General features: G+C 42.6%; 1 long non-coding RNA gene across 1 annotated transcript in view; it reads right to left on the bottom strand.

The window, feature by feature from the left end:
- Positions 1–2,447: 2,447 nt before the first annotated feature.
- LOC138759921 (uncharacterized) overlaps positions 2,448–13,523 on the bottom strand; it is a 33,435-nt gene continuing 22,359 nt past the window's right edge. The window contains exons 2-3 of the long non-coding RNA XR_011355228.1: positions 2,816–2,998; positions 2,448–2,529 (exon numbers count right to left, since the gene is read on the bottom strand). This is a non-coding gene — a long non-coding RNA (uncharacterized lncRNA). The remainder of the gene's footprint in view (positions 2,530–2,815; positions 2,999–13,523) is intronic.

The raw sequence follows: 13,523 nt of genomic DNA, 5'->3' as shown, positions 1-13,523 counted from the left end.
CCGCAAAACAGGACGTCAAGCGCTGAAGATCTGGCTCTGAATGGGCAACTAAAGCGGCATTGTCTGCAAAGAGTAGCTCATGGACAAGTTTCTCTTGTGTCTTGGTGTGAGCTTGCAGGTGCCTCAGATTGAAGAGACTGCCATCCGTGCGGTACCGGATGTAAACAGCGTCTTCATTGTTGAGGTCTTTCATGGCTTGGTTCAGCATCATGCTGAAGAAGATTTAAAAGAGGGTTGGTGTGAGAACGCAGCCTTGCTTCACGCCATTGTTAATGGAGAAGGGTTCAGAGAGCTCCTTGCTGTATCTGACCCGACCTTGTTGGTTTTCGTGCAGTTGGATAACCATGTTGAGGAACTTTGGGGGGCATCCGAGGCGCTCTAGTATTTGCCAAAGCCCTTTCCTGCTCACGGTGTCGAAGGCTTTGGTGAGGTCAACAAAGGTGATGTAGAGTCCTTTGTTTTGTTCTCTGCACTTTTCTTGGAGCTGTCTGAGGGCAAAGACCATGTCAGTAGTTCCTCTGTTTGCGCGAAAGCCGCACTGTGATTCCGGGAGAACATTCTTGGCGACACTAGGTATTATTCTATTTTGGAGAATCCTAGCAAAGATTTTGCCTGCAATGGAGAGCAGCGTGATTCCCCTGTAGTTTGAGCAGTCTGATTTCTCGCCTTTGTTTTTGTACAGGGTGACGATGATGGCATCACGAAGGTCCTGAGGCAGCTTTCCTTGGTCCCAGCAGAGCTTGAATATATATTAGTCTATTAAAACTAGCGTTTAACTTGCGCTGTGTCTCGTGTGATTGATGCTAGTCACCATCAAGGAGGAAGTCAGGAGAACACAACTCAGTCCTCACTGAGGGGTCAGCAGTGGAGAGGATCAAGAACTTCAAATTCCTCGGTATGAATATCTCCAAGGATCTGTCCTGGAGCCTCCTTGTCATATGTAGAAGGTTCGCCTGTGGCTATACCACTGTGAGGAGTCCGAGGAGATTCGATATGTCTCTGAAGACTCTCAAAAATTTCTACAAGTAGACAGCGGAAAGCATTCTGGCTGGTTGCGCCACTGTCTGGTATGGAGGTACCAAAGCTCAGGACAAGACAAAACTCACTCAGTCTGCGACATCATGGGCATCAGTCTTCACTCCAACGAGCACATCTACAAGAGGCGGTGCTTTAAGAAGGCAATCTCTATCCTCAAGGACCCTCACCACTCAGCCCATGCCCTCTTCTCTCAGCTACCATCTGGACAAAGGTACAGGATCCTGAAGGCAAGCCCTTAGGGGCACAAGGACAGCTTCTTCCCATCTGCCGTCAGATTCCTGAATTAGCAATGAACCACTGACGCTGCCTGACTTGGACTCTTTCTTTTTCTTGCACTATTTTAAATTTTTTCATAAAGTGATTTAATTAAATGTTTGCACCATGATGCTGTCACAAAACAACAAATTCCGTGACATGTTCATGACAATATATTTAGATTCTGATACCGAATGAGTGGTGCTGATGTTCAAAGAAACCTAGGTGAGCTTGCACTTGGATCACTGAAAGGCAACATGCAGGCACACCCTTAATTAGGAAGAGAAATAATATGTTAGCATTTGCTTTAAGAGTTTATAGTTTTGGGAAGGCAATTTCAAAGTTTATTTCATACTTCTGGTCTCCTCTCTGAGGAGAGGATAGCTTGGAGGTTGTGAAGTGAAGGCTCACAATGCTGATTCCAGGGGTGGTGTGTGAATAAAGGAAGATTAAGTAGAGGAGGCTGCATTTTACGGAATTTGGGTGAATGAGAGGAGATCTCATTGAAACATCCAAAATGTTTGCAAAGTTTGATGTTAAATGCAGGCAAGATATATCCCCTTGATGGGGCGTCTCAGACAAGGGGTCACAGTTTCAGAATAAGGAGCAAGCTGCTTTGCGATGAGAAGAACTTCTTTAACTCGGGGGTCTAGTTCATTCAAAATATAGATTACTAGACATTAAAGGAATCAAGTGATATAGAGATTGTACTAAAAAAAACAGTGAGGAGGGAGCTCTTGATGAATGGTAGAGCAGTATCATTGAACCAGAGGTGTGTACTTCTGTTCACATTCAATGTTATTATGGTACTACCACTACGTGTATAGATGTATGTATGTGCTGGTCAGTCCCCTGAACCTGTGACTTCTCCCTCCCAGATATCCCCATAAAGGCTATTACGCCCAAACCCCTCCCTCAGTACCTGTTTTGGAACCGGGCCAGCAATGTGCAAGTTGTGCTGATACTTTAAGGTGATTAAAGCCTAATCATCACAATTCTCTTTCTTATTGTGATTGATTGGTAGAACAATTATACCCTTGGGTTCTCTTTGAAACATAGACATCAATCGGCTGCATCAAAAACTGCAACATATCTATATTGCACTAGCTCACAAGTTCACCCGGGGATTTGAAGGCGAAAGCAGTCCCCCACCCATGACACTTGCCAGTCTGAAGAGTAAGTTACCTCTGATTGCTCTTGACCTTGTTTGACAGCTGTTGGTAGCTCTGTTGAATTCTGTACATGTGACAAAAACAGTTCAGTTCAGTTCAATTAACCCAACATTTCCAATGCAGGAAACACACCAGTTTCTTGCTTCAGTAACTGTATGCAGCTTACCATGCTATTCTTTGGCTTGTATATGTAGCCGAATTGCATGGAGAGAGCAAAGGGGAACAGGTTTGAAAGAAATCAAAACTAAGAAGTTAAATATTAAAACTGCTATATTGCCAATTTTTTTTACAAGAACAAGAACAAGTTCTTGTTCTTCCTTCTGGTGTCTTGACCCCATCTTGGACCATACCTGTGCAGATTCGTGGAAATGTGCAGGAAACCTTTTTGGCAGTTCTTGAGTTCATTTAGTGATTTCCCTTTGAGAGTCTTTCACTTCTTCATGCAAACGAAAGTGACAGAGCTCATGCAGAAGATAAAATGAATAGCCTCAGCTTGTATCAGGCGCAAGTTGAACTGTGCAGGGTGGCAGCATCTGCCACATTCATGCAAGCAAAGAAAAAAACATGACATGAAGGTAAAAGAAAAATCAATATTCTCACATTCCAAAGACATAGGCAGTTAGTACAGGGTTAATTGGTCACATGGATATATTTAGGCACCCTGGTAAGGTCTGTTACCATGCTGTATCCCAAAATTAAAAATGTTTTGTTTCTGCCACTGCATGCTTTGTGGTAAATATTGAGCTTTGAAAATGTAATCATTAAGTTGTGTTGAAATGGAAAAACAGGGACGAAGAACAGAAAAATATAAACAGGATTAAACGTGGCTGACAAGATTACAGAAATATCTTGCTATTATTTGCTTCTTATTAAATAGGAAAAAAAAGTGCAAAATGGGGAAAAAAAAGTGGAAAAATAAATTACTATGTGAGGGAGAAAAACAATTACATCCAACAAGGCTGAGAAAGCTGTCCTCCTAAGGAAAGGAAATGCAAAGCAACTAAACACAGGAAAAATATCAAGCAGCAAATGCAGGCAGCAAGAGAGACACGTCATCCCAGTAGTTGTCACCGAGTTGCTTCCATTTCAAACCATTTTCAGTGCTTGATAATTCACTCCATTGACTGTGCCACGATCATAAGTCAGACACTGCACTTTCTGAGAAACATTTTTCAATACGGCCTGTTTAATTCCAACCTGAAGATGAATTTCAATCCTGAAGGCAATGCATTTCTCTGCCATTTCTATCATTTGACTTTGGAATTGTTTTCCCTGACCCACCGTGGTCCCCTACATGTGACTGAAAATCGAATAATGTTCATAGTAAAACATAAACATGAAATACTTGAGAAACACAAGAACTGGAGATGGTAGAATCTCAAGGAAATAATGAGAATGTGGAGGGATTCAAAATGTATCAATTTCTCTCCATGGATGATGCCTGATCTGCTGAGTCCCTCCAGCTTTTCTTTGTTTGAACACAAAACATTTGCTTTAATTTGTTTTTTCTCACAAAGTTAATGGCATCAAATTACACGTATGTAGTGGCTTTAGTATGGAGCATCGTTAAAGAATTGTAGTCACATGGGAGATGATAACAAAGTTGGGATGGTGGGAAGTTCTGCATGTTTCAAGGGTTGGGGGGGTGAGGTCAGAATGGATCACGTGAGTGGAGAAGTCAAGGTGGTTAATGTGATAACAAGGGCATCATATTTTGCTTGAATGAAATCCATTTAAGACTCTGATAACAGGAGGAAAGAAACTGTACATGAAGCTGGAGGTTTGTGTTTATACACATGCATAGAATGGGGGGGGGAAAAGAGAGCATGGGTTCGGTCCTTTAATATGTTGGCAGCTCTCGTGAAGCAGCAAGAGGTGTAGGATGGAAGGGAGATTGTTTTGTATGATGGCATGAGCCATGTTCACAGCTCTCTGTAGGTTCTGGCATTCTTGGGCAAAGCATTTCCAAAACTGTGCTGTGGTGTATCTGCACAGAATACTTTCTGCACACTGATAATGCTGAAGTCAAAAATGATATCAACATTTCAGCCATCACAGTGATGGGAGGTCATGTGGCTGTAGTTACAGGAGATCATGGGGGCTGCGGAGGCTATAGAAGGCCATGGGCTCTGGTTACAGGAGGTCATGGGGCTGTAAAGGTTACAGGAAATTGTGGGGCTGTGGTTATGTGAGGTTGTGGGACTGTGGAGGTTACAGGAGGTTGAGGGGCTTTAGAAGTTACAAGGTGGCATCAGGAGAATCAGCAAAATTGCATCTAATATTCTGTCTTTTCATTCAGGGAATTAGAAAGTGAGGTTGCAACACATGGCTTGTACTGAGGTCAGGTGATATTTTTGTTATAATGAAATTGGAAGGAGGAGCTGTTCGGGCTAAAGTGCTTTTGATACAAAACTGACATTCCATTTTCAAAGAATAATCAATTTTTAAATATTTGGTTTTGGAAAGGAATTAGATATATTGAAGATTGTTATGTAGGTAGAAGTTTAATGACATTTGATCAATTAAAAAATAAATATAGGATACAAAATAATATCCTTTTTTGTTCTTATAAATTATGGGCTTATTTGTGAGATAAACTGGGTTCAACAGTGCCATTACCAAAATATTGATATATTAAGAAATTTATTTTGGCTCTGTATACTTTATTGCAGAAGGGAATTATTAAAAATAAGCTCAGACAGCATTGGGAGACAGATTTAAATGTTACTATTGATGAAGTAAATTGGTTAGAGTTTTGTTGGGACAGTAATAACAAATACCATAAATGATAGATATAGGTTAGTTCAATACAATATTTTTTACATTAGTTATATTTCATCCCACAATAACTAAATAAACTGAAATCAGATCTATCTGATCAGTATTTTGGATGTGGTCAGGAGGTAGGTAGTTTTTTACATTCTACTTGGTCATGCTCCAAAGTGAGACTCTTTTGGTCAAATTTGGTGTTGTTGCGGTGCTATGGTGGCAGTACAACTCCCAGAAGGCATTGAACCAGCCATGTGATGTCAATGCATGATGACATCAGCGTGGTCGAGTGCGTGATTCACTCTAGAAACGCCTTGTGCGGTTTTTTTGTCAGGCCCATTGTGATTCCAGTGGCCACAATGGCGACCCCAACAGTCCAAAAACATATTTTTGGACAAACGTGGACTCTGCAGCCATTACTGTAAAGCTGCCACCTTTCTGGACAGCTGAACCCAAAATGTGGTTCCAAGAGAATGAAGCGCAGTTTCAATTTGCAAGGTTGAACCAGACACCACTTGTTATTACCATCTCGTCAGTGCCCTGGACCAGACAGTCGCTGGTGACTTCCTATGGGATCCACCACATACCAGCAAGTATGACACTTTGAAAGCACTGTTATTACATATATATGGTATGTCCCATAGGGAAAGGGCAGCCAAACCACTACATTTCGATGGGTTGGGAGACCATGCCCCTTCAGAACTAATGGATGAAATGCTGTCCCTAGCAGCCGGTGAAAGGCCCAATATGTTATTAGAGTGTCTCTTTTTAGAGCTAATGCCAGATGATATTAGGCTCTTGTTATCCAAGTGTTAATTTGAAGACCCAAGGGCTGTAGCGGCAGAGGAGGACATTCTATGGCTGGCTAAAAAACACAGCGAGGAAAAACAAGTCTGCTCAACCAACCCCTCTGATATTGACATCGTGTCATACTCTAGAGCTCTTAGAACATCACTCCCTTCAAGCAGACAACACCCCAAGACAAGTAAGCAGGACACCTTGTCTTGGTGTTATTACCACAGGCATAGGGGAGTAAATGCCCGCAAGTGCCTTCCACCCTGCTCCTATGCAGGAAATGCCCAGGCCAACCACCAATAAGGGCTTCAGCAGTTGGTGAGAAACCTGCAAGCCTAATATCCCAGCAAAAAATTCTGGTTAACACGGATTCAGAAGTAACTGTATCTCCACCTATTGGTTTTGACACACGCCATCCTCTCCCGGACCTGCAACTATGAACAGTTAACAGTTCCAACATCCCGACCTTTGCATGGTGCAGATTTTCTTTGGACTCATTCATTCCTCGTCGACTTAAAAGAGCGTCAGCTAATAGATGGAACTACTTTTCAGGCTATCCCTCTGGCAGATGCTATATCCCTGCTCTGCACCTTCAAACATTAAATAAACCAATGGATGAATTCTCCAAGCTGTTAAAAGATTTCCCTGAGATTACTACTCTACAATGTTTTGCCTCCACTGCAAAGCACAGTGTTACTCACCGCATTTGTACTATCCATGCTAAAGTGCGCCACTTGCCTCGAGAGAAGCTGCATTTAGCTAGGAAGAGTTTGCCAAGGTTGAGGAACTAGGCATAATTTGTGGGGCTGATAGTCCCTGGGCATCTCCATTACATATGGTCCTGAAACACAATAGAGATTGGCGACCATGTGGAGATTACAGGAGGCTTAACAATGCCACAATTCCTGATCGTTATTCAATACCTCATTGTAGTGAACTGAGATTCACTGGTAGTGTGTTGTACTTATGGCCAGCTCTGCCCCCATCTGCTCACATATAACACTGGTTTCCCGTCTAAACCCAGAACCCTTCTGAAGACTACTGTGAGACCCTACCCATAGCTATGTTGATAAAACATTTGTTCACCCTCCAGTCGTGAGAGCTTTTATTCACGCTACAATTTTATTAGCTTATTCCCTAAGAATGGAAGTGCTACTCAAACCAGGCATGCTGCTAATAGACCCTCTGTCCCTTGATATGGCTGAGGAATTCACATACTAGGCCTACCTGAATGTGACCAGAGATGTCATCCACACTGATGAACTCAGGAGGTCCACATTCATTTCAAGGGTAGGAAAGAAAAGGTATGCAGTCATCAGGGACTGCACTACATATGATTCTGCCATTGAGGCTTTGAAGGCTCGGTATCTGAAGTCACAAAATGAGGCCCTAGCAAGGCATTGACTCGCTCTACATTGCCAATGGCCGGGAGAGACAGTCGATGACTACCTGCTGGATCTGTGGATGCTTGCCAAGAAGTGCAGGTACAAAGCGACTATAGGCTGCATTCATGAAGAAGAACAGATCCTGGACACTCTAGTCACGGGGGTCCCCTCAAGGAACAAGAGGCAGTGACTACTCGAGTCGGGTAAGAGGGACCTGACTAGTCATTTTGAATTGGCCAAATCATTGGAAAAGGGCAAGCTCGAGAATGACGACCTCAAAGCCAGTGAGCTCGCTCACCCAGGTGACAGTTTCCAAAGACTGGTTTCTCCGCTACTCCAGCCCTAATGGCTTGGCTGCCGTTTCCTGCGCTAGGGAGAACTCACATGCTTTTTCTGCAGCAAGAGCCAGGATCCCCAATCTCATTGCCCGGCTAAAGACTCTGTTTGTTCCAGCTGTGGCAAGAAAGGGCACTGGGCGAGGATTTGCCATGCGAGGGGATGCCCGGGAAGTCTGCAGCCTGCACCGCTCCCAGATCTGATTCCAGCCCCAAGCCATCTGCTCCGAATTCACCCGAACCCACTTGCTGCACTACACGCCGATGGAGGGTGGCTGTGAGGAAATGGCACGAAAAGGCTCGGCAGACATCTTGCTGTGACCCAAATTCAAACTCGGCTTCATCATAGTCAGAGTAAGAAGGAGGGCGGCCATCTTATCCATGCAGGGCAACCCAGGACAGTGGGGTCCACTTTAGTGAGGAGTATGGAGTCTCCAGGGACCTAGCCTCAATGGTTCTAGATCAGGACAGAGCTCACCAGCTCAGCAACTCTATTCCACTAAATGCCTAATTGACACGGGCTCTACTGAAAGCTTCATAGACTAACGGACTGTGCAAAAATACAACCTGAAGATGTATCCTTCCAATTATCACATAGTCCTTGCATCTCATTCACGTTCTACACATATTCAACAACATTGTATAGTACATCTGTCGTTTAAAGGGGGGATTTCTGTAAGATTCACCTGTGTGTACTTGGTAAATTGTGTGCTCTGATGTTGTTGGACCTGGATTCCTGTGTCACCTTAAAAACATGACCTTGGAGTATTCTGGTCCCCTCCCCCCCCCCCCATAACAGATTGGAATAGAGGGCCCCTAAAATCTGAACCCACATGCAGCCTCTCCACACTGAATATTGACCCCCCACCTCCCCGAATTTGACCCCAGACAGCAAACGTATTGCTACCAAGAGCAGGAGGTAGAGCACAGCAAACCGAGATTTCATAATATCTCTGCTCAACAAAGGTATCATTGAACCTAGCACCAGGCCATGGAGAGCACAAATGGTAGTGGTAAAGGGGGAAAACAAGTCCAGGCCAGTAATTGACTATAGCCAAACTATTAATCGGTACACACTCCTGGATGCATACTTACGCCTCGCATTTTTGACATGGTGAATGATATTCCGTAGTATCGGATCTATTCGACCTTTGACCTGAAAGCTGCTTATCACCAGCTGTCAATCTGTTCCGAGGACCATCCATATACGGCATTTGAGGCTAACGGTCATCTCTATCAATTCCGGAGGGTCCCTTTCGGTATTACTAACAGGGTTTCTATCTTCCAGAGGCAGATGGACAGAATGGTGGATGAGTATGGGTTGAAGGCTACCTTCCCCTACCTCAATAATGGCACCATTTGTGGCCATACCTTGGAAGACCATGATGCCAACCTCCAGAGCTTTCTCCATGTGGTGAAAGCCCTGAACCTCACTAATAACTCTTTCAAGTTTGTGTTCAGGACTAAACATCTGGCTAACCTGGGCTACTTGGTAGAGAATTGCATCATCAGCCTTGACTCCAAAAGGATGTGCCCCCTGATAGAGCTCCCAATTCCCAGGACCTCAAAGGCTTTGAGGAGATGCCTGGGATTTTTCTCATTTTACACCCAGTGCATCCCTCAATACGCTGATAAGATTTGCCTTCTCTTAAATGCCACTAATTTCCCCCTCTCGGCTGAAGCTCAAACGGCTTTTAACTACCTCGGAAATCGCATTGCAAAAGACACCATGCACGCAATGGACAAGAATGTACCTTTTGTTAGGTCTGCTTTGTTCATGAATGAGTGAGACAAACACCAGACTGAGCCGAAATCAGGGTTCTTTGTTCTTTATTACCGGATTGTAACACTTGCGACTAACAATGTTAGTCGGAGAATGCATTCTGCCGTTATCAGCAAAATGGTGATTTTTATACCCTTGGATACATGCTTAGAACATCATCATATCATTACTTGTCAAATGACTAAAACTGTTGCTATCCTTTCCCTGCTAGCTTCCTGCCTCTCAATCCATCAATGTCTCTCTTATCTTGTAAGTACAAGGATGCATTCACATCTTGTTACAGCCCTGCACAGGGTAACTCCTTACACATTCCCATCTCATGATGTTTTACCTTACACTTTCCAAATGGAAAACAATGCTTTGGATGTCGCCCTGGCCACTACGCTCAACCAGGCAGGCAGGTAAGTAACATTCTCCTCTCGGACATTGCAAGTCCACAAGTTCTGGAACTCCTCTGTGGAAATGGAGGATCAAGCCATTGCAGTAGCCGTGAGGCACTGGAGACACTACCTGGCTGGTAGGAAACTTACGCTCCTCACTGACCAGCGCTCGGTCGCATTCATGTTTAGCAATGTCAAGAGGAGCAAAATCAAGAATGACAAGATTGCTAGGTGGAGGATCGAGCTCTCCACATACAATTATGACATTGCCTATCAGCCAGGAGCCCTTAATGACCCTCCAGATGCCTTATCCAGAGGAAGCTGTGCCTCTGCACACACCAGCCATCTGCAGCCTATGCATAATGAGCTCTGCCACCCAGGGTTACCCGCATGGCTCATTTTGTCAAGGTGCGCAATCTGCCCTACTTCATGGAAGATGTCAAGGAAATGACCAGGTCTTGCCAGGTCTGCATGGAGTGCAAGCCACACTTATATCGCCTGGCAAAGGTGCACCTGATCAAGTCATCCAGGCCCTTCAAAAGGCTCAGTGTCAATTTTAAGGGACATCTCCCCTTCATGAACAGGAACACTTTCTTGTCTCATTGATGAGTACTCCTACTTCCTGTTCACCATTCTATGTTCAGACAGCCCACTCGTCAGTCATAAAGGCCCTAGAATCCATTTTTGCCATGTTTGAGTATCTTGGCTATATTCATAGCGTCCAGGGCTCATCCTTTATGAATGACGAGCTACAGCAGTGCCTACTAGCAAAGGAGAACTTGTGGCACCAGGTTCCTATTCTAGATTCTTACTTTTCTTATGTTTTCTTAATATTTCATTTCTTTTTTTTCTTTTGGGGTTAGTTTAGTGGGGGGAGGGGTTTGGGAGATTGGGGATTTTATCGTCATGCAATAGATTGGACATTAATATTTGATTGTTATATTTTGCACTCAGATATTATTACATATATGGAAAACTTTTAAATAAATTAAAAAAAAAAGTGAGATCTTTGTTGCAGTCTTCAAACATCTCGTCAAAGTGCATTTTCCATGGCATAGAACTCTGCATTGATTTTAAAAAATTTCTTTCTGAAATAATGTCATAGAATATCAACCTCACTTCTGGCAATGTTTTATTTCTACGCCTCACATTATCTATCTGTTTTTGTCAGAGATTGATGGAAAGTGAAATGTGCGTGCTAACTCCAAAAGACATTTGATCTTTAAAAGTTTCTGAAGTAATCTTCAAACACTGGTAAAAATGGTATCCGAAATGCTGATCACAAGGAAAGAACGTACATTTGAAATCTTGAATGACGTTCATAAAATTGCTTACAACATGTATTATTAAGAAATGTACTTGTCAATTATGAGGACTGCCTATTGCTGCGTCATACATGAGGCAATCCCCTACAATGCAATGATGACATGTCTGAATGAAGAATGATTTGACCCATGAATCATGTTGAAATTTATTTATTTATTAACCATTGACAGATGCTAAAAGTCTTTCAGATGTGAAAATCTATTAGTTCTTGTCTACCACCATGAAATGCAATCTGTCAGTCTGCCTAATTTCTCTTATATTCTCTAATTTATGTTGACAGCCATATTGAATAAATAGTAATTTTATTTTCTGAGGTTAGTCCTTCAAACCATGATAGATCGTTTTAAAAATTTTGAAGAATGATTTACCAATTTGCTGCACTCATGCAATATATTGAAAGGATAATTCATCACTATATTTTCATTTTAATTTTAAAATAAATAACTTCCACGGTTACAAATCACTTTAACTTGTGATGACATGGTTCAAAGCGTTATTAATTTCTGGGAAATGCTTAGTCCAGATCCTCAGTATCCTTATGACCTGGCATTGTAAAGGCTCTGGGGAGATTCTGCATTTATTGGTGATGTGTGAATATTCTTTATTGTTTGTGCTGACAACTGGTACAAGAAGTGATCGGAAATCTAATTTTAAAAAAATGTTGAGATTGACTGTTACCCATACATGTTCCAGTATGTGGTTCTTTCACTTTATTCCACCCTAACCTTAATATACCACCCTCCGATGTCCGATGTCCCACTTTGAAACCCTGCCAGAACGGTTATCAAAATACTTCAGCTAACATCCTTGGGAGCGGGGTGGGGTGGTAGTATAATCTGTCTCCCCTCTAATCTTCTCAATTCATCTTTTGATCAATATTCTCCATTACCTCTCCACTGTCATCCAGTAGGACTATATAATCCATCTTTTAAAAAAAATCACATCTTTCTATTCCCGGACTGGGAAAAAAAAAGTGATCCATTGTCAGCCGATTTCAGAAACACATTGCTGCTTGTCTTTTGCTCACATTCCTTGAACTCCAAACCAAACAGTACTGTGAAATGATGTTTAGCACCCCGCAACACTTTCAGGGGTAATTAAGGATGGAAATTAAAAGATGGCATTGTCAGGGCTTCCTTATACCATGTTAAATTACTGTGATTTCCCTTGGAGACCAAGTCAAAATTTGTTTATGCTCTTATTGGATTTCCAGAGGTCAATTGATCAGATGCCACAAAAAGCTGAGGGGTTACCTTTGAGGTATAAAAGATCATGAGGGACATAGATAAAGTAGAGTCAATGTCTTTTCCCCAGGATACGGGAGATTTAAAAATCTATAGTTGAGGTTTAAGGTGAGAGGGAAAAAAAAAAACTATTTTCCTTCAGCTTAGACTGTATATGAAATGAGCTGCCAGAGGATGGGGATAATTATGACACTTAAAAAACCAGAAAATCATGAGTGGAATAGATCAGGTTAACCTGCAATCTTTGGCCCAGAGTCAGGGAAATCAGCAACCACAGGAGATAGATTTAAGGTGAGGGTGTAGAGATTTAATAGGACCCTGTGAGGTAGCTACTTTGCAGAGGCTGGTGGATGTATGGAACGAGCTGCTAGAAGAGGTGGCTGGTACTATTGCAATGTTTAAGACAAAATTGGACAGATTTTGGATGGATAGGATGAGTTTAAAGGGATATGGACCAAACCCAGGCAGATGGGAGTAGTGAGGACGGGACATTTTGGTCAGCATGGGCAAGTTGCACCAATGGGCCTGTTTCCGCACTGTCTGACTTTGACATAATTAGCACCAAATGTGAATTTAAAGCTTTTATTTTCTCCCACCTTAAGAGAAAGGAATGCTTTTAGTAGCAGTAATTATGAATTCTCTGAAGTGGAGCATTCAAAATAAATTCTGAAAGTTCAAGTTCATTGGCACGTTATGGAGTAAAACACGAAAGTCTGCGGACGTCGAGATTAAAGTAAAAACACAAAGCTGGTGACACTCAGCTGGTCAAACAGTGCACTTAATGTAGCAAAGATAAAGATACATAACCAATGTTTTGGGCCTAAACGCTGCATCAAGGTACGAACAAAATGTTGGCATGCGCTCCCGCTGTGGCCTTTTCTACATTAGAGAGATTGGACGCAGACTGGGAGATCACTTCGCCAAACACCTTCACTCCATCCACGTCAATGACAGAGACCTCTTAGTGGCCAATCATTTCAATTCTGTGCCCCACTTCCAAACTGACATGCCTGTCCATGTCTCATACACTGCTAAACCAAC

Source organism: Narcine bancroftii, chromosome 4 (genome assembly GCF_036971445.1).
Source record: "Narcine bancroftii isolate sNarBan1 chromosome 4, sNarBan1.hap1, whole genome shotgun sequence".
NCBI classification, from domain to species: domain Eukaryota; kingdom Metazoa; phylum Chordata; class Chondrichthyes; order Torpediniformes; family Narcinidae; genus Narcine; species Narcine bancroftii.
This window is presented reverse-complemented; position numbering and strand designations above follow the sequence as displayed.